At 37.9% G+C, this 20,174-nt stretch overlaps 1 long non-coding RNA gene across 2 annotated transcripts in view; it reads right to left on the minus strand.

Moving 5' to 3' along the window:
* LOC118525869 (uncharacterized) overlaps window positions 1-20,174 on the minus strand; it is a 214,588-nt gene that overhangs the window by 83,262 nt on the left and 111,152 nt on the right. Inside the window, exons 4-5 of one of the 2 annotated variants that reach the window (XR_004912349.2) lie at window positions 16,390-16,547; window positions 4,933-5,034 (exon numbers count right to left, since the gene is read on the minus strand). This is a non-coding gene — a long non-coding RNA (uncharacterized LOC118525869). The remainder of the gene's footprint in view (window positions 1-4,932; window positions 5,035-16,389; window positions 16,548-20,174) is intronic. The other variant, XR_013450174.1, reaches the window with a different exon arrangement.

Below are 20,174 nucleotides of genomic sequence, written 5' to 3' on the forward strand. Positions count from 1 at the left end.
ATTTTATTGCAATTCCCTGTAAAATTTGCATAAAACATGACTTATTGCTTACTTCATTTACCTCCTTTCCATCATTTCTCAGTCTGTTTATACAGTGGTACTAACTTCCAAAGAATTTTTCACTTTTTTTGGTAAGCAATTTTTGATATTTCTTATACAAATCCATGTTCCATTCCTTGTTTCTTTAGGAGACTTGCCTTGGATGAATCTCAGAATGGTAAATCCACCAATAAAATAATATTTAAGCTGGAGCAAATGTGCTTACTAAATTAACTTTCAAGAACAAAACATCTGAGATTTCCATACCAGAAGGAAACAATCAACAAAACTACAGAATGGGAGAAGATATTTGCAAATGCCCTAGCTGATAAAGGGTTAGTATCCAAAATATATAAAGAACTTATAAAACTCAACACCCAAAAAACAAATAATCCAGTTTAAAAAATGGGCAGAAGACATGAATAGACATTTTTCCAAAGAAGACATCCAGCTGGCTAACAGACACATGAAAAGATGCTCAGCATTAAAACACATCATCAGGGAAATACAAATCAAAACTACAATGAGATATCACTTCACACCTGTCAGATAGGCTAAAATTAACAACACAGGAAACAACAGGTATTGGTGAGGGCGCAGAGAAAGGGGAAACTCTTACACTGTTGGTGGGAATGCAAACTGGTGCAACCACTCTCAAAAACAGTATGGAGTTTCCTCAAAAAGTTAAAAATAGAACTACCCTATGACCCAGCAATTGCACTATTATATATTTACCCAAAGAATACAAAAATACTAATTCAAAGGGATACATGCATCCTGATGTTTATAGTAGCATTATCAAAAATAGTCAAATTATGGAAAGAGCTCAAATGTCCAGCCACTGATGAATGGATAAAGAAAAGGTGGTGTAAACACACACACACAATGGAATATTACTCAGCCAAAGAAAAAGAATGAAATCTTGCCATTTGCAACAACATGGATGAAGCTAGAGTGTATTATGCTAAGCGAAGTAAGTCAGTCAGAGAAAAGCAAATACCGTATGATTTCACTCCTATGTGGAATTTAAGAAACAAAACAGATGAACATGGGGGAAAAAAGAGGCAAACCGTAAAACAGACTCTTGACTATAGAGAGCAAACTGAGGGTTGCTGGAGGGGAGGTGGGTGGGGGGAATGGGCAATGGGTATTAAGGTGGGCACTTGTGATGAGCACTGGTGTTGTATGTAGGTGATCAATCACTAAATTCTATTCCTGAAACTAATATTACACTATATGTTAACTAACTGGAATTTAAATAAAAAGTAAAAAATAAAAAAAATTTTTAAAAAAGATAAAAATATATCATGGTAAGATCTAAGTAGATATTCTAATAAAAAGGAAAATAACTTATTTCAGAAGTATACAAATGCCAACAGTGTGAAGAGGAAATAATATGAATTAAAAAACATTTTATAGGACACTATGTGCGTCATTTTAGTAAGTAGTGCTTTATTCACAACACCATTAAATGTCTCCCTGATGGTTGATGGAATTCATTAAAAGACTAATAAATCTCAACATGAAATGTTAAGGAAAAATGGGAGCTATTATTTGGACAACTATGTGGTCTCTAAGTAAATTTACCAGGAAAATGGAATGGCTCATTAACACTAACGGAAATGATAGCAAGGTGTTCGTGGAATGGTGAGATTTAATCATCAGTATCTGGATTTATAGGTAATTACCTAAAACATGTGGTTGGATCACATGGTGCTTTAAATTGCATGATTCAGACATTATGTTAACCAGGGCACCCTGACCTTCTGTCTCTGCACACGTAAGAAACGAAATCTATTCTAGATAATGCCTGATGTAGTGCATTTTGTATATTACTGAGTATGGGAATACTTGTGAAAGCAGTTTGTCAGTATATGGGAATACTTGTAAAGTGCTACTCAACTGGAACCCAAATAAGCTGACCCAATTGTACTGATGTTATAATGAAGATAAAAGCAAAACCTGAAGATAAACTTTCCTACACTATGGGCCATATTTGGGTGGTTGATCTAATTGTGCTCTTGAACAATGATACTGTTTCTGAGCCCTAGTTTCTTCTATTTAACATTTAAGGGCTTCTTTAAGTATATGTTCTCAAATGCCTGGCTGATTTACCTTAATACCTGATGGGAATTAAAGGGTTGCATCTACTTGATGTCAGGTTGAATGAAAAACATCTACCACTAGAGAAGGCACTAGAACAGCATCTCCCACCAGACAAGTAATTGTATTATGGGTATTCATTGCTTTGATATAAATGAAGTAGGAATACCATATATAGCAAATGAGTTGTGGGTACAGATAGAGCAGCCAGAGTAATATTGCAAAATGAAGGTCAGGTCATGTCAGTTCTTTGCTCAAAACCCTTTTCTAAATGCAATGTGGTATCCTCAATTAGAGCAGAATCTAGAAAACAGGAAAATGACATTAATGGAAAAATTGATAAATTCAAATGGAGTCTGTAGTTTGGTTAGTAGTATTGTACAAATGTCAGTTTCTTGATTTTGAAAAATCCACAAGGGTTATATAAGATATTAACATTAGGGGAAGCTGGGTAAAAGGTATAGAGGATCTATACACTATCTTGGCAATTTTACCATATTTTTTAGAATTATTTGAAAATGAACATTTTATTTAAACAAAACCAAACCTCCATTTCCTTCCTGTGTCACTCCCAATAAAAGCCAATGGCCTTACAATGACCCATGAGGCCCTCCATGTTCTGACACCCCAGTAGTTCTCTGATCTCAACTCCTATTCCCTCCCATGCTCACTTCTCTCCAGCCACTGGCCTCCTTGCTATCTCTCCAGCACACCATGCATGTTCTCACCACAGGGCCTTTGCAGTTATTTCTCTCCTTGAAACATTCTCCCTCCAGCTATCCACAAGGCATACTCTCACATCCTTCCAGTCTCTACATATAAAGAACTTCTCAGTGAGGCCATCCCTGGCCTTGTTTGTTTTCTCTGCTAGAAAATAAATTCTAAGGGGTCAAGGGAATTTTGTATGTTTTTTATTACTTTATCTCCTGTGCCTAGAACAGTGCTTGATATAGAGTGGATGCCTGATAAATATTTGTTGAATGAATGAATGTACAAATGAAGGAAGAAAGAAAGAGATAATGCAAGATAGATACACCAAATGGTGGCTGAAGAGCACTAGGTCCTTAAAATACATTTATCATCATTTAATGTCATGGAATCATATAGTTTTTAAATAAGAGGGAGTTCTCTTTTCATTGTTCTATCACTCAGCATGCTATTTCTGCAATGATTTGTATTTATTGCCATTGTTAATAAAAATGGAAACATATTATAGCTTGATTTTTAGATCTTGGGCATAACTGCCTATGAAAATAATTTCCTTTTGGACCTTCATACTAATTAACTGGCATAATAGTTCTGCAAAGAACTGTTTCACCCCCACCAGTATATTAGAGAAACACATTTTCAACCTCTTTTCAAAACTTTCATTTGTTCTTGTCATACTTACTAGTGCTTCCTCCCTTTGTCCCTACGATCACTTATTGCTTCTGTTTATAGTCAGGTGACATGACAAGCAAAAGTTTATGTGGATTTTCAGTTCGAACATTTCAATGTAGACTGAACAGTGAGATCCCAGAAAGGTAAAAGAGCACTTAGTATATATTTATACATCTCCCCAACATATACACACTGATTATGTAGACCTAATCACACTGATATCCTTAAATTCTGTATTTCCAAGTCTATTGTTTTTAATCTAGTTTTAATGCATTTTTAAATCAGGACAGTTATTGTTTAAATGAAAATGAACGTTCATAAAGATACATATTCAGGGGCACTTGGGTGGCTCAGTCAGTTAAGAGTCTAACTCATGATTTTAGCTCGGGTCATGATCTCAGGGTTTTGGGATCAAGCCCAGCTTCAGGCTCCATACTCAGTGGGGAGTCTGCTTGAGAATTCTCTCTCTCCCTCTGCCCCTCCCTCCTCTTTCACTCTCTCTCTCTCAAATAAATAAATCTTTTAAAAAAAGATACATGTTCATAATTTTTATCCAAATACAATATAAGCCAACATTATGAGTGTGTTATAACGGTGATGATGGGCTACATATTGTCAAATTAAAGGAAGGGGTATTATCATCCTCTAGTCCCTCCCTTTCTACACCCAAAAGGATCAACAAGTAAACACCCAAGTGCAAATGTTCTAGTATTCCATATTAGTATACTCTATTAAGTAATACAACATATATATTTCTTTTACTTTCCTTCCTTATTCCCCATGGGCACAGCTACTTATATTGTCTACTTATTTGTGGGACCTCACAATTTGTGTTGCTGATACTCTTATGTACACTGCTTCTGCAAAGAGGTATTTTGGAAATCTGGTCCCCAAGGCAGACAGTGAAACATTGTAGTTTAGGTCCCTGTAAGACCACAATATCAACTGAGACCTTCAATCACTTGGGAATCCCCTGCTCTCCACCAGTTTTCTACTTGATCTCATTTTTTGGCATACCTTTGTGGAGGTGTGATCTGTATATGTTCTCCACTCTCTAGGATGTGACTCATCTTGGCCTGGAAACTTAGAGCACATTTAGAACTGCCAGGTGTTTTCATAAATTGTTCTGCTCCATCTTGGACTTTGTTTCCTTCCTAACAATGTTTTCCTACACTTTTTGGTGCCAATATTATTCATGATAGAGAAGAAAAATCAGAGTGCTAACTAAAAAGACATTTCAGAAGTAAAACGTTGCAGGTTTTAGAGATAAATTACATGTGAAAGTTCAGGAAAATATGGAGCTGGGGGTAATTTCCAGGACTTTGGGTGGTGTATTGCTCAGAGTTCTCCAGAGAAACCAATAGAATGTTATATATATAAATAAAGATTTGTTATAAGGAATTGGCTCACATGATTATGGAGGCTGAGAAGTCCCAAGATCTGCAATCAGCAAGCTGGAGACCCAGGAGAGCAGATGGTATCAGCTGATGGTTCCAGTTCAATTCTGAAGGCCTAAGAACCAGAAAAACAGATAGTGTAAGTCCCAGTCCTAGCCTAAATCCAAAGACAGGGGAAGACCAATGGCCTAGCTCAAAGATTCTGTCTTTCTTGGTCTTTTTGCTCTGTTCATGCCTTCAACACACTAGATGAAGCCCACTTGCATTGAAGAGGGCAATCTGCTTTACTCAGTCTACCAATTCAAATGTTAATCTCAGCCAGAAACACTGTCACAGATGTATCCAGAATAAACATTATTCTGGATATCTAGGTACCCCAAAGCCCAGTCAAGTTGGCACATAAAATTAAACAGCCTAGGTGGTCAGGTAAATTGTAATGTTTTTATTAGCAGGAGAAGAAAGATTTGACTTCTAGACATGCATAGTATAAAGTTGCCATGGAAAATTTAATTGGAAATATTGTTTGCAGCCCAGGAAAGATTTTGAGACTCTTGTTTTAGATTTGGTGAGAATTTAAGTCATAGAAATGGATAAAGTTACCCAGGAAGAACACATAGATTTGTTAACTCCATCATTTATTGAACATCTATTATATGATGAGTACATAAGAAGCACTAGGAATGTAATAGTTAACAAAACAAAGACACTTCTTAAAGAAATTTAAATTCTAGGGAAGAAGATATAAAATAAATAAACAAACAAGGTATTCCACCAAAAGCATAGTAAATACAACAAAGAAAAATGTAACGACCTATAAGGAGATATAACAAGGGAATCTGACTTAATCTGGAGTGATTGGGAAGATTTTCCTGGGAGAGTAACATTAATACTAAGACCTGAAGATTGTGTAGGCAAAGCAAAAACAGCACAGCATTAGAGAAACTGAAATGAAGTTTTTTGTCTGCAACTTTGCAAAGAAGAGGAAAAGTTGTAAGAAACAAGACTATGGAAGAAACTAAAGTCTAATCATGCAGGGCCTTCTAGGCAATAAGGAGGTTTAATAGGTTACATTACTATTAAAAATTATTCACTCACCTACAGTAGTATGATGCAGCCGCCTTTTGTCATGGCTTCATGATAAGCAAAGGATACTCCCTTAGACTTTGATTTGGGGTTGGACCATATGACTTGCTTTGGGAGGTGAGATGTTAGCAGATTTAATGTAAGTAAAAGTTTGAAATATGCATGCATGGTTGGGCTTGCTCTCTTGTACTTTTGCCACTACTATGAAAAATATATGCCCCAGCCAGGCTATCAGTCAAAAGAGAATGAGAGACTAATGGAGCAGATCTGCCTTTGGAGGTAAGGCCAATTGAACTCTGTCTAATAATCTGACCATTAGCCAACTTGCAGTCATGATAGTAGAACAAATCATTCTATACCACTCAGCTTTGGAGTGGTTTGTTACACAGCAAAAACTGACTAATACAGAGGCCTTAAGGAAAAGTAATGTTTAAGGAATCAGTTAAGGAAAAGGAACCAGAAGGGGAAAAAGACTAAGAAGAATAAATCAGAGTGGTAGAAAGGAAATAATTAGAAAACAGTGTTGAGGAAACCAAGACTGAGAAAAATTTCAAGGCAGAAATGGTCAAACTCTACAGGAATATCATCCATAATGCAAAGTAAAAATAAATCACTGACTTTGTAAATTAGAAGTCCATTTTTTGTTGACTTTTTCAGTTAGTTTGGTAGAGACAGAAATCATGTTTTCAGTGGATTAAAAAATAAGTGGAAATGGAGAAAGCAGAGGCGGGACATGTAGACCTTTCTTGAGTACCGCAATGACATGGAGGAAGGCAGAGTCAAAGAATATACAAAGACCACCACAGCAAAATCAGAGGTGAATGTTTCCTTGCCAAGCAGAGTGGAGCCAACTCATTCAGGAAGAGTTCAGCGGGTCTCTATAAGCTGAAAGAGGAAGGACTAGATATGAGGCCAAAGAGGGAATTTATTCCACATGAGAAAGGATTCTATGCATTAAATTCTAATTTGTTAAGGAGAGGTTTATAAATTATCTCCTGGAATTGATCATTAGTCTTTTTTATGTCACAGAAGCATGTCAAAGTTTTTAAGAGTCCGAGAAATGTTCTACTGCGTTTAGGGCTACATATTAGGTCTTTTTACATGCACTTTCGTATCCTTGGGACTTGGCACATGTTTCTTTCGCCCTAGGTGAAGATTGAAGAGAAGGCACAGTCAAAGGTACTGCTTTTAGAATGTTTTGAACAGGTTTCTAGGTTTAAAGTGTTAAAGGGGAGAGAGTGAGAGAGTGACAAATGTATGAAACAGAGAGAGATCAAGAGCTTCAGAAAGAAGTAGAGATACCTCTTCCTCTAACAGCAGGTGACACTGAACAGAAATGAGGTTGAGGGGTAGAAACTTCAATTCCATTACGGGGCTGGAAAACTTCAATCCCATTGACTTCCGCTTTCTATGGAAGTTAAAGGTGGATCATCTGCCAAGAATGAAGGGACAAAGGATATGTCCCTTCTGTGATTGCCTTCTTGTTCCAAACACCGTTTTAAGAACATAGTTTTACCCATAGCAACTTTTACTTGTCTTAATTCCTTTTTTTTTTAAACTTCCTGACAGTCCTTCCTAATTTAAAGTTCATGAATATACATAGGAGTGTAAATTGATAAAAATGTGGGAAGCAATATGGTAATTGGTATAAAAAATGTTAAATGTTCATACACTTTGATTTAGTAATCCTACTTCTAGGAATTTATGAAAATTAGAAAACGATGCACAAAATTGGTAATTGAAAAACTGTTTATATTAGTGAAAAAATGGATAAAACCTAAACATATGCCAATAAGGATTTATAAAAGTAAACTGTAGTATGAACATACACACAGTAAAATTCTATGCAAAAATAAAAATTATAATATAAATTTATCGCTATGTCTACAACAATGTTGTCAAATGAAGAAAAGCTAGAGACTAGTGTAGGTTGCTACCACAAAGGGAGTCCATTTATGTAAAATTGTTTATACTGTAGTGTCTGTGCATGTGTGTGTGTGTGTGTGAAAATAAGAATAAAGATCAACATGGTAACAGTACTTATTTATCGCTTGAAGGATATGGAGTAGTTTTTACTTTACTCTTTTTATTTATTGAATTGTTTGAATTTTTTATATGAAGTATTTAGCACAGGTGTTATATAAATAAGCTAAGGATGACCTCCGTGTATAGGCCAGTTTGTTTATTTCTTCACTACAGGCTGAAACTTGTTAGCTCAAAAGTCCACCAGTACCACACTCAAATTTTGACACATCCAGTTTTTAAAATAGCCCAAGCAATCATTAAAAAAAGACTTAAAAAATTAGCTCATTTAAATTTTTAACCATTTAAAGCCTACCTGCTTTGCATACCCTGGGAGACCTCACTGGACAGTTACTACCCATTGATAAGGTAGAGTGGTGTGGTTATAAGACCCCGAGCTGCTACGGCCCTCTGGAGCTCTCTGACCCAGAGACTCCTTGCAGTGCTGCTGAAAAATGTCATCTAGATGTGTTTTAAGTTCCCTCTCTGATACCCCTCTCCCCCCAAAGTCCTTTTGTGCTCCTACCATTCTGGATGGGGGCCCTTTGCCTGTGGTCTCATGCAGTGAAGGACTCCTTCCCCCTCACTACCCTGTCCAAGGGCTGCCCAACAAAGCTTGTTGTGTTGTGTGTTGCTGTCTCCCATGGTCATATATTTTACCTTGATGAGCCATGAGCCTCCAGATCCATTGGACCCCCTACAATAGGCATTTGTAATAGCACATAAAAATAATAAAGCAGTTTTTTAAACCAACTTAAAAAAAAAAGAATTAAAATGGGCCCCTGGTCTGTTCCAGGGGGAACCAGGGCAGGATCCAGCTTCTAAGAAAAGGCACCTTGCAAAACCAGGACCCAGGGAGGCTTAAGCCTCCAGACAGAGGGTCTCAGCTGACAACCAAGGTCAGACAGAAAGTACCCTACCAAGTCCCAGCCATGGCCACAAAATCACATTGTCCTGCTTTTTTTATTTTAAATACTCTTTTTTTTAATATCACCCAGGTTCCGTGATTAGTATTCAGCGGTGGATATTTTAGGTGTTATTTCGGGACAGTTTTCCAGTTCTTAACCTGGTGAGTCACCAGGGACCTCCCACAACTTCCTCCTTCCTCTTGTGATACTTGCTCCTTCTATAAAAGTTAAGGTTCATAGATTCATCTGGCTGTTGTTTGCCTTCCTCCGTCCCAGTCAGATTGCAGGCCAACAAGCCTCCCTGCTTCTCCTTCATGGAATGCTCCCCTCCCTTTGGAAAAGATCTTCATTTCGGTATCTTCAACTGTGTTTCAGAATCCAAATGCAGTTTGCTGATACCATCTGCATCTCTCCAGTCTTTCTGTCCCCACTGGCAAAGCACAGAGCTGCTATTTAACTACGCAGCCACTCCCTAAACTATCTTTACTGATTAGGTAAAAGCTCATTTACTAACTAGGAAATAATTACCAGTTAATACCAGACTTTGATAATCAACAGACGCTAAAGCTTACTATATCTGTATCTATATTATCTGTGTTGATATCCATATTCCTCTCTTCCAGACGGGGCTGCAGGTTTGCAAATTCGGCCGATTTCTCTTGTCAATTTGACATACAGAACAAATAAACAGCTACTAGGTATTAAACCTTTATTTGAGTCAAATAGATGAGACAGTGGTAAGAATGATTCCCATTTTTCCATTGGGGAACCTGAATTGTCTTCAAGAAAGCAGGAGAGAGTCTTGGCCACAGAATGAGAGAGAAGGCAGTTACGGAGAAGGCAAGCTAATTCCCTGAATTCCAATTCCATGTTCTTGGGAGATCTTCCTGGATCATCTTTGCCTCCTTTGTCCTCAACTAAAAAGTGCTTAGTGTTAATTTTCCTCATGTGAGACACTTTGTGATTTAAACAACAACGAGAAATGGAAAATTATTCTCAAGGATTTATTTTTGCATACTTCCACATGAATTACAGGTAGAGGAGACCCAAAGAGGTATCCAAAGTGAATTTCAGTCCATGGAAGCTTGGCAATTTTTCTCTCCTAACCTGCTGCAAAAAGTAATTGCCAGGTGAACAGGTCTTTGTAGTAAGTCAGTATAAACCATTTTAATAGAATTATGTGTTTATTTTTTACCTACAATCCTCTTTCCTTAGACCTTCTGTTCCTGCCCTTGTCTCCAATTCTCACTGTTCATTGGAAATGATTTACTCCTGCTACACTCACTCTGCTTCTTTCCAAATGTCATTCCTCAGAATTTTCTCACCCATTCTGAGAGCCGTGTCAGGGATAAAAAGACTCCCAAATCAGAGGCTTTAATTACAAATTACTATCGAGGGCAGATTGGCCTCTCAATAATGAACAAGTTAACAGTGTTCATAGTACAGTTCTATCAGTGATCCAGTGGTTTCATCAATTCTTTGCTTTCATTTCTTTCATATAAACTAGGAATATGCTTCAAAGAATAAACTTAAAGACTTCAGTTTTTACACTTGGTTCATCGTTGCATATAATTAACACATTCTTGTTCTCTACTTAATTTAGAACAACATTAAATTTCCATCCAGCCCACAGAAGTATATGTGGATTATTGGAATGCAGTTAAGAAACCCAGTTGTCAGTTGGTAAAAGCTTCATCCAGAGACATTTGGAACTCAATTTACTGGGAATGGATTTATGCAAACTTTATAAGGAAGGGAAGTTTAGCAGGTCTCCCTCTTGGTTTGGTAAATTGGTTCTCCTCAAAAAACCTTCCCATGGGGCGCCTGTGTGGCTCAGTCGGTTAAGCGTCTGCCTTCGGCTCAGGTTATGATCTCAGGGTCCTGGGATTGAGTCCTGCATCAGGCTTCCTGCTCAGCTGGGAGACTGCTTCACCCTCTCCCTCTCCCTCTGTGAACTCTCTGGCTCTCACTCTCTCTCAAATAAATAAATAAAATCTTAAAAACATAACAAAACAAACAAAGTTCCCAGCCACCTCATCGCTATCCGTGGCTCAGAGGACCCCCACATCCAGGGATGTGAAACTTCCTTTGCAGGAAGCCTATCTCGCAACACTCATACTAAAAGGGACCACTTTACCAACTAAGCAACTTGATAAACCATGCATTGCAGTAGCCGTTTGAGCAGTGGTTTCTTGAACATAATGCCTCTCTTGTCATCTAGAACCATTAGTGATTCTCCTGGGAGGAACTTCGGTTTTGGCGACATAAACATCTTCCTAGCTTCTCATTAAATATTCTTCGGTATAAAAAAAGCCATGTGGTAACAACAACAACAACAACAATAATGATGATGATAAATAATAACAATTATTCACAGGGCACTTATTCTGTTCCAAAAAGTGTCCTAAGTGCTTTGCACATGTATTAACTCATTTAATCATCTTTAAAATTCTATGAGGTTGAAACCACTATTATCTGCTATTTTTACAGATGACCTTTTGATGGGGTGTAGAGACTGCTTTGCCACAGACTAAGGAGTCTCTTTCTCCTACTTTGGATTCTGTAATGACATGCAAAACCTTTTTAGCAGTAGGTAGAACACATGTGGGGTATGCATTTTAGTATCACTGGTATCACCGTGCACTGCGGCAACATCCCTCACGGGGTCAGATAAAAGGCGCCAGTGGGTGGAGACCAGAACCTGGCAGAGGTTCTGACAACACTGGGGGCTCTCACTGCCAAAGAGAGGACGCAGGAAGGATTTCTTTGACTCTTGCAGTTTTAGGATGTCATCTAACTATGGAAATATCCTGAGCCATCCACACTCAGATATCCTTTGAGGAAGAACTGGTGACAAAAATTCTAGGAATGTATGGCATAGATTTCCAGTTGCTGCCCCAACATCCATTTACTCTCATTCTTTATAATACAGCTCCAATTTTATTCAGAGTGGCAATGTGCCCAGCTCAAATAATGTATTTCTCAGCTTCCCTAAAATGGTCATTTAACTAGAGCTAATGACCAGTAGGCTGTGAGCAAAAGCTCTCAGGTGGGGAAGACAGACGGTTAGGGTGTGCCACTCTGCCGCTTCCCCTTCCTACACCCTGCTTCCTGGAAGGCAGACGATTTCATAGATGGAACTCCAAACACCATATTGGACCACGGAAGTGACCTTGAGGATGGAGCCAGATACTAAAAATGGAAGAGCAGAAACAGAGATGAAAGGTGGGTCCCTGAAACCATGGAGCCACCACACTCACCCTGGACCGCACCCCTCCAAACTGATCTTACGTGGGATAAAATATAATACATCTTCATATGTTTAAGCCATTATCATCTCTGGCTTTTTTGTTATATGCAACTGAATACGATTCTAACTGGATACATAAACTTAGGTGGAGGTTTTATGAGCAGCAGGACCTCTCCGTTTTTTACAACAGGAAAAAAACTTAAAAGACCCCTCTATCAATAGACTGGCCCTGCGGAGAGAGGCCAAGTGAAAAAATCTAGACCAGAAATTTCCCAAGCCCTGAATAAGGGAATTAACCTCTCTGCTTCTCAGCTTTTCTCATTTACCAAGCGAGGTTGCTGGATTTGATCATTAAGTCTTCCTTGCAGGTTGAAAATTCTGCGATTTTGTAAGTAAGAGAGAGTAAGACACATACCAGTGTTGTCTTATTGACAACAGCCCTGCTGAAAGGGTGTCAGGCTCAGCGCACGGTATGGTTTTCTCGGGTAGGGCAGGGTGGCTCTGAATCAAATTCAGCTGAAACCCTGTCCGAGGCAGCTTTGCCATTTAACTATTTCCCTTTCCACAGAGCTGCCTCTACTATGGGATCAGGTCGTGGTCACTATAATCACGGACCATCTGACTGGAACACATAGAGGCTCAGTTAAATAAGCTTAAGCATTCTTGGGTGTTGAGTGTGATAAGTTCTTTATGGATCTGGGATACTAGCCCTTTATCTGATATGTCATTTGCAAATATCTTCTCCCATTCTGTGGGTTGTCTTTTAGTTTTGTTGACTGTTTCCGTTGCTGTGCAAAAGCTTTTCATCCTGAGGAAGTCCCAGTGGTTCATGTTTGCTTTTGTCTCCCTTGTCTCTGGAGACGTGTCTAGCAAGACGTTGCTGTGGCCAAGGTCACAGAGGTTGCTGCCTGTGTTCTCCTCAAGGATTTTGATGGTTTCCTGTCTCACCTGTAGGTCTTTCATCCATTTCAGATTTACTTTTGTGTATAGTGTAAGAAAGTGGTCCAGATTCATTCTTCTGCATGTCACTGTCCAATTTTCCCAACACCATTTGTTGAAGAGACTGTCTTTTTTCCATCGGACATTCTTTCCTGCTTTGTCGAAGATTAGTTGACCGTAGAGTTGAGGGTCCATTTCTGGGCTCTCTATTCTGTTCCATTGATCTATGTGTCTGTGTTTGTGCCAGTACCATACTGTCTTGATGATGACAGCTTTGTAATAGAGCTGGAAGTCTGGAATGGTGATGCCTCCAGATTTGCTTTTCTTTTTCAACATTACTTTGGCTATTCCGGTTTTTTTCTGGTTCCCTACAAATTTTAGGATTCTTTGTTCCAGCTCTGTGAAAAATGTCCATCATCCAATTACCCCATCCCCCCACCCACCTCCCCTCCAGCAACCCTTAGTTTGTTTCCTATAGTTAAGAGTCTTTTATGGTTTGCCTCCCTCTCTGTTTTTATCTTATTTTTCCTTCCCTTCCCCTATGTTCATCTGTTTTGTTTCTTAAATTCCACATACGAATGAAACATATGGTATTTGTCTTTCTCTGGCTGACTTATTTTGCTTTGCATAATACCCTCTAGTTCCATCCATGTCGTTGCAAATGGCAAGATTTCATTCTTTTTGATGGCTGAGTAATACTCCATTGTATATCTATATCTATATCATCTATATCTATCTATATCTATATCTATATCTATATACCACATCTTCTTTATCCATTCATCTGTCGATAGACATCTGGGCTCTTTCCATAGTTTGGCCATGGTGGACATCGCTGCTATAAACATTGGAGTGCAGGTGCCCCTTCAAATCACTATTTTTGTATCCTTTGGAGAAATACCTAATAGTGCAATTGCTGGGTTGTAGGGTAGGGCATTAAGGAGGGCACCTGATGTAATGAGCCCTGGGTGTTATATGCAACTGATGAATCACTAAATTCTACCCCTGAAACTAATAATACACTACATGTTAACTAAATTGAATTTAAATAAATAAATAAATAAATAAATAAGCTTAAGCATTCTTTATCCAAGTAATACAAAGATAACTCATTGAATCAAAGAGTACACTGGGGCAAGAAGTCCCAACAGGAAACTGAGAACTTGAAAAATCCAAACTCCCTCTCTCCGTGTGTTTGGTCAAAGTGATACATAATCTTTGCATTCCTCTCCTGCTTTTCACTGCTGTCCAGCTTTCTCTGGCAGCAGTGCTTACATCGTAGAAAAATGAACATGGCTTTCCAGCTCTCCATAATCTCCTTTTCAAGCTAGCATACCCCTGTGATTTAGACTCCATTTCATTCAAATTCTTAATGGAATCTGATTGGCTCACATTTAATTCGTAATGGCCCTGGGTGGGCATAAGGTCACAGAAGACAGACAGAGCAGGCAGGGCTGAGGGGCTGATTCTGCAAGGACTATGACCGGGAAGGGACAATTTGCATCTTCAGAAAAATAGCAAGGAAGGCTTCCAGCATTTCTCTTTAGGAGGGACATGTTTCTTTACTATCCAAGAGCTCTGTCCATGGGACTCTGCTGAGGTGGAACAGGGCTAGTGTGCATGTCCTATACCAAGCTAGTAAGCTATACTTCCTAAGCCACTAAGGGTGATAAAATATATATATATATATCATTGAGTTTGTGACATTTATTACAGATGACATGTGTATATGGGTATACTTGGAATGATTATAGTAAATTGAAGTAAAATTCATTGTGAAATTTCTGTTGAGAATCTAGCAGCACCCCTTCAGATAATTAAAGTGTCAGAGGCAGGATTGAAAACTGCTAATTTAACTTCTCTTTTATCTATTTCTCTAGCTCCTGTTACAGCCCTTTCTCCTTCATGCAGACCTTGTCTGTGTTATTCAGACCTTTCTAATTACTGTTTTAACCAGTTCTAAACTCTATTATTTGTGGATTCCTTGATAATTAACTGAATGTTTCTATATTTTAATTGGAGAGAATTCATCATTTTACAGCATATGTACAATTATTTTAGTGTGAAAGCCATCTCAGTCATGGATATTCTTGCTTTTTTAAAAAAAACTATACAGGTAAACTTACAGTGCTTTTGTTTGTTTTAGGATTTGGCTCGAAATAATAATTTCAAGGACATCTTTCAAATTTCACATTAATAATTATTTTACCCTTGAGAACATAAGAGATTTGGCCACTTGGTAAAATTTTCTGGCTTTTCAAAATTTAACTTTTTCTTCTTTAGTCCTTACACAAAAAGGTGAAATATAATACAGAGAGAATACAGTACCGTGCAAGTAATATGATCTGGATTTAAAACTTAACTAGTTATGACAGCTTGGACAGGTCACTGAATCCTTTTGAACTTCGATTTTAATTATGTAAAGTGAGCAAAACAGTATCTGAATCTACTATTCCATGTGATTATTAAATTTATCAAATTAAATAATGATTACAAAAATAATTTATAAAACACAAATATGTGCAGTATCATCCTATAGTATCAACAGGGAGTTTACCCACCCTTCCATATTTTGCAAGATGATGAATGGCCATTGCCAGAAATAAAAGTAGATGAAGCATAAATAAATCAGGTCACCTGGGCTCAAATCGGTGAATAGCACAAGAGTAAACAGACCTCTCTATGTTAAGTATGAGTGAAACATCACCATTAGGGGCAAACTGATGTACTATTTCATCAAGGCAGCGTGTCCATACAATACAACAGAAAGGCTTTAGGGGAGACTCCCTATATTTAAATGTGATGCTAGCTAATCAATCATCATTTATTTTTTTATCATGTAAATTGCAAGACCACAGATTTGACAAGAATCTCATGAATTAGTTTAAATGTATGCCTGATGTGTAATCAATATCTCCAGCAGGCTTCAAGAATGCATTTCAGTGTGTACATCCTTATTAGACATATCAAAATGAGCCTTACCTGAAGCTAATATCATCAAATCACTCAAGAGCTTAATTTTAGCTCAGTAATCGACTTCTATAAAATTGTCACTGGAGAGTATGAAGGCGCTGCCTAATAGAACATAAAATTGCAGCCTTGTCTCTCTCATACTTTCACAAAATGTATTAGAGCAGATCTAGTTAGACAAATGAAAAATACCTTAACTCATATGAGTATTACATGCATTCTCTAAATGAATTTCATATTCTGAGATCAGAAATTGTTCAATCACCTAGATCAGGAGTTGCATTAATATTTGACTCACTTTTCTTTAAATCTCCTATTGGTAGCTTGTTGGTGTGTGGCCTTCACTTCTGAGAATAGATTACTTGTCTCAACTGTCTAGCGCTAATCTTTGTTCCAAGCTATTCAGAGGTGTGTACGTAAGCTGTGTCTCCAGACCCATCATCATGAAGAAGTAAACTAAAAACAAATACAAGTTGAAAAAATAAACTGACTGTCAGAGCTCTAGCTCTAAGGAAAAACTATATACCATTTTTCTCTTAAACATGACACTCTGATTTTTTTCAGGAGTCCACCTGAAAACAGTGGTCCAGACTGATTCTTTTTTGTCAGCACCCCAAAACCACACCCCAGCAAGAAGGCAGTCACATTAGACCAGAAAAACAACAGTGAGTTCTCCTATGGTGGGGAGTTAAAGGAAAGGAGGTGTCCCTGCTCCTGACCATACCTGGGAAAGGGAAGGCACTACAATAGGGAAATGTTACAGATGTGACAAATACCTCTAGAAAGGGGCTATTTATTTATTTACATTTTTTTTTTACTTACCTATAAGTTCAAAATTCTCTATGATGAATGTGTGCTATTTTTGTATTGAGAAAAAAGAGAATGGTTAAAAAAAAAGCCCACACTACAGTGATGGCATGGCAAAAAAGATCTCTGGTTTATTCACTCAATCAAGTGATGCAGTCATTTTTTTATGCCAAAGGCAAGGACCAGACACGATAGAGAAAGATGCTGGATTTTAGGACTTCGGGTCGGTATTGTTTTATCCTTTCAGAATATGATAATCTCTTAAAATCACTACATACTTATCAATGTTTACCATGAGCATTACCAAGATAAGTTCTTTGTTACATTTGAATAAATCGGGTGGGAGAATGAGTTGCTAGTTAGCCTCACCCAGAGTAATGCTTCCCTCATTCTTACAGGATGACATTCTTATGGGTTCATGGTCAAATGAGAAAAAAAAGTTTTTTTAAATGTGATGAGCTTTACATGAACATAAATTCATTTAACTTTTCAAACTTTGTTTTTAAGAATGGTGACGATAGTAGCTCCCCACCAAATAGACCATCGATCCTCATTATGTGTGGATTCCACATTCATGAATTTGCCTCTGCCATATGCTAAAATGCATAGGATGCACAGAACAAAGACAAATGTGAATCACCCACTGGGCACATCCTCGCTGAGGTGAACAAAGCAATGCCCTGCCTTCTTGTTTCAGCTCTCATTCTACAAACAAGTGTCCTTTTTGCGGTTCATCTAGTGCCACATTCTTTGCATTTTTGCATTTTTTTGTGACTGATTTTGCTATTTAAAACTGCCCCCAAGCATAGTGTTGAAGAGCTGTGTAGTGTTCTTAAGCACAAGAGACTGTGATGTGCCTTATGAAGAAAATATGTGTGTTAGCTAAGCTTTGTGCAGGCATGAGTTATAGTGCTGTTGGCCATGAGTTCAATGTTAATAAATCAACAATATATATTAAGTAAGGTGTCCTTAAACAGAAACACACATAAAACCAGGTTATGTATGATTAATGAAAATGTGACCAAAGGGTTTTCAGGAACCTAACCTGTAATTCCCTTAGAGGCAAGGGTTCATTATTCACTAATTCAGTGTTCCCAGCAACGTTACAGAACATAACTATTATGAGTAACAACAATAGAGTTTCATTATATATATAGTTTTTAGTGTTATGTTACCATTTGGTAAAAAGTAAATTCAATAATACAATATTCATCTTCACATATTCCTATTCTAAATATTCACATTCATAAAAACTTCAAAGTCTAGGAACATCTCACCTTCATTCATTCAAACATTATTTATTGAATACCCTTCATTTCTACTGGTTTATTATTTTTTTTCTACTGGGTTTTGCTGAGGGAATGACGGTGAAGGAGACAGTGATAATACCTGCTCTTTCAAAGGGAAGACACAGTCTACTCCTCAAAAAAGACAAGTAAGTATATGAATAAAGTGGTAACTTATGTTATGAAAGGAACAACGAAGGGACTAAGGTTGAAAATGAGAATGGAGAAATGTACTCCTAGGTAGTCTGGTCGGAGCAGGTCTCTGGGGAAGGTAATATTGAAGACCGAGACCAGTAGGGATAGAGGGAATTAGTCACATGATAAGAGGGGAGAAGAACATTCCATTCAGAGGGGGGATTGTATGTTGAGACCATGAGGTGGGAATGTACTCGGCACGTTCAAAGGCCTGGAAGATGATCAGTATGATTAGAAGATGGGGAGATGGGAACAAAGTGGAGGTGGAGATGTAAACAGGGGACAGGGTTGCAGGAACTGTAGGCTGTGGTACAGAGTGGGGATTTGATTTCATTGTTATGGGAGCCCACAGAAGGATTTTGAGCGATGTATTAACATGATTTCATTTGTATTTTAAGATCATTTTGCTGCTGGCAGAGAATGGATTGGAGAGGAGCAAGCACTGAAACACGGAGACCCAGTGAGAAGTCTGGTCCAATGTATGAGATCATGATGGTCTAGCAAAGGCGGAGGAGAGACCAAAGCCAAGACATCTATTGGAGATAAAATCACCAGAATGTGGTGATGAATTGGATGCAGGGTGAGGAAAAGTGAGTATTTAAAAATAGCCCTAGTTTTCTCATTTAATGATAAAATAGGAATACTAATGTTTACTTTATAGGACTGTTCTGAAGATGAAATAAGGTATTCCATGTAAAATACTGACAGTGTTTGACACAAAGTAAGTACTACATGAATTAGCTATTATTATTAGATATGGTTTAGAAACAGGGGCTATTTTGTATTTAAAATGGTATTTTTCAAGTAGTTCAATATCTCCCTGGATTTGTTTTTATAGGAAATGATGGTGAGTTTAAAGTGGAAATAGAATGTTATTTGATCAAGGAGCTCAAGAACACAAATCCTGACATGGTCCAATAATCCTGTCTTCACAGAAGTCTCCAGATTAAAATAACATGTAGTTTACATTTAGAATTTAGACCCCAAAACCCAATATAATTCACACCAGACCATGAACAGTCCTTTTACTATATCAAGTAAGCCTGCACCAGCTTCTAACCAAAGCAGACCTGTGTATTTATCCTGTGACACCTCCTCAAGTGGAGTTCACATCTGAGCTGGTCTTGTGTGAATAGGAACTATCCTCGACCTCTTGGGATCCTCCACCCACTGTAATGAAGCAGTCAGGATCGTGGGGTAGCAAAGGGCTGGAGTGAGGTGATGCAGGAAGGCAGAGCTCTTGAGCTGCCCTCAGAGGATAAAAGGTACACTTTAAATTGAATTAGAAAATTCTTTTTCTCATGGCTTAAGCGAAAATGGACTTATTTTACTCCCTGACCAAGTTAGTACAGATCCTAAAATTACAAGGAGTAAGATGATATACCAATTAAATCAGCCACAGTAAAGACTACCTCCCTCAGAGAAAAACATAATGAAGCCTAGGGCATGTGAGTTTGGCACCTGTCGGACGACGCTATTAACAACGGCTGAACAAAGCGGGTGCCCGCAAGCAAGCTCAGTCATTCAGTAAGCATTTATCTACTGTCTGCTCATGAGGCCCATCACATGGCAATCCTACTACTTTTAGTCTTCATAGTTTTCATTTTTAAGGACAAGTGGACGATATCACTCTTTTCTGGTAAAGATGGGTATTTTTTTAAAATTAATCAAGTTTAGTTTCATCAAATACAGCTAATCTTTAAAATTTGGAGAAAAGTGTAACAGAATAGGTAATCTTTCTTTTTTGTACTCATCTAGTCACTCAGCACAAAATGCTTCTTTGCCACTCAGGATA

This window comes from Halichoerus grypus, chromosome 8 (assembly GCF_964656455.1).
Source record: "Halichoerus grypus chromosome 8, mHalGry1.hap1.1, whole genome shotgun sequence".
NCBI classification, from domain to species: Eukaryota; Metazoa; Chordata; class Mammalia; order Carnivora; family Phocidae; genus Halichoerus; species Halichoerus grypus.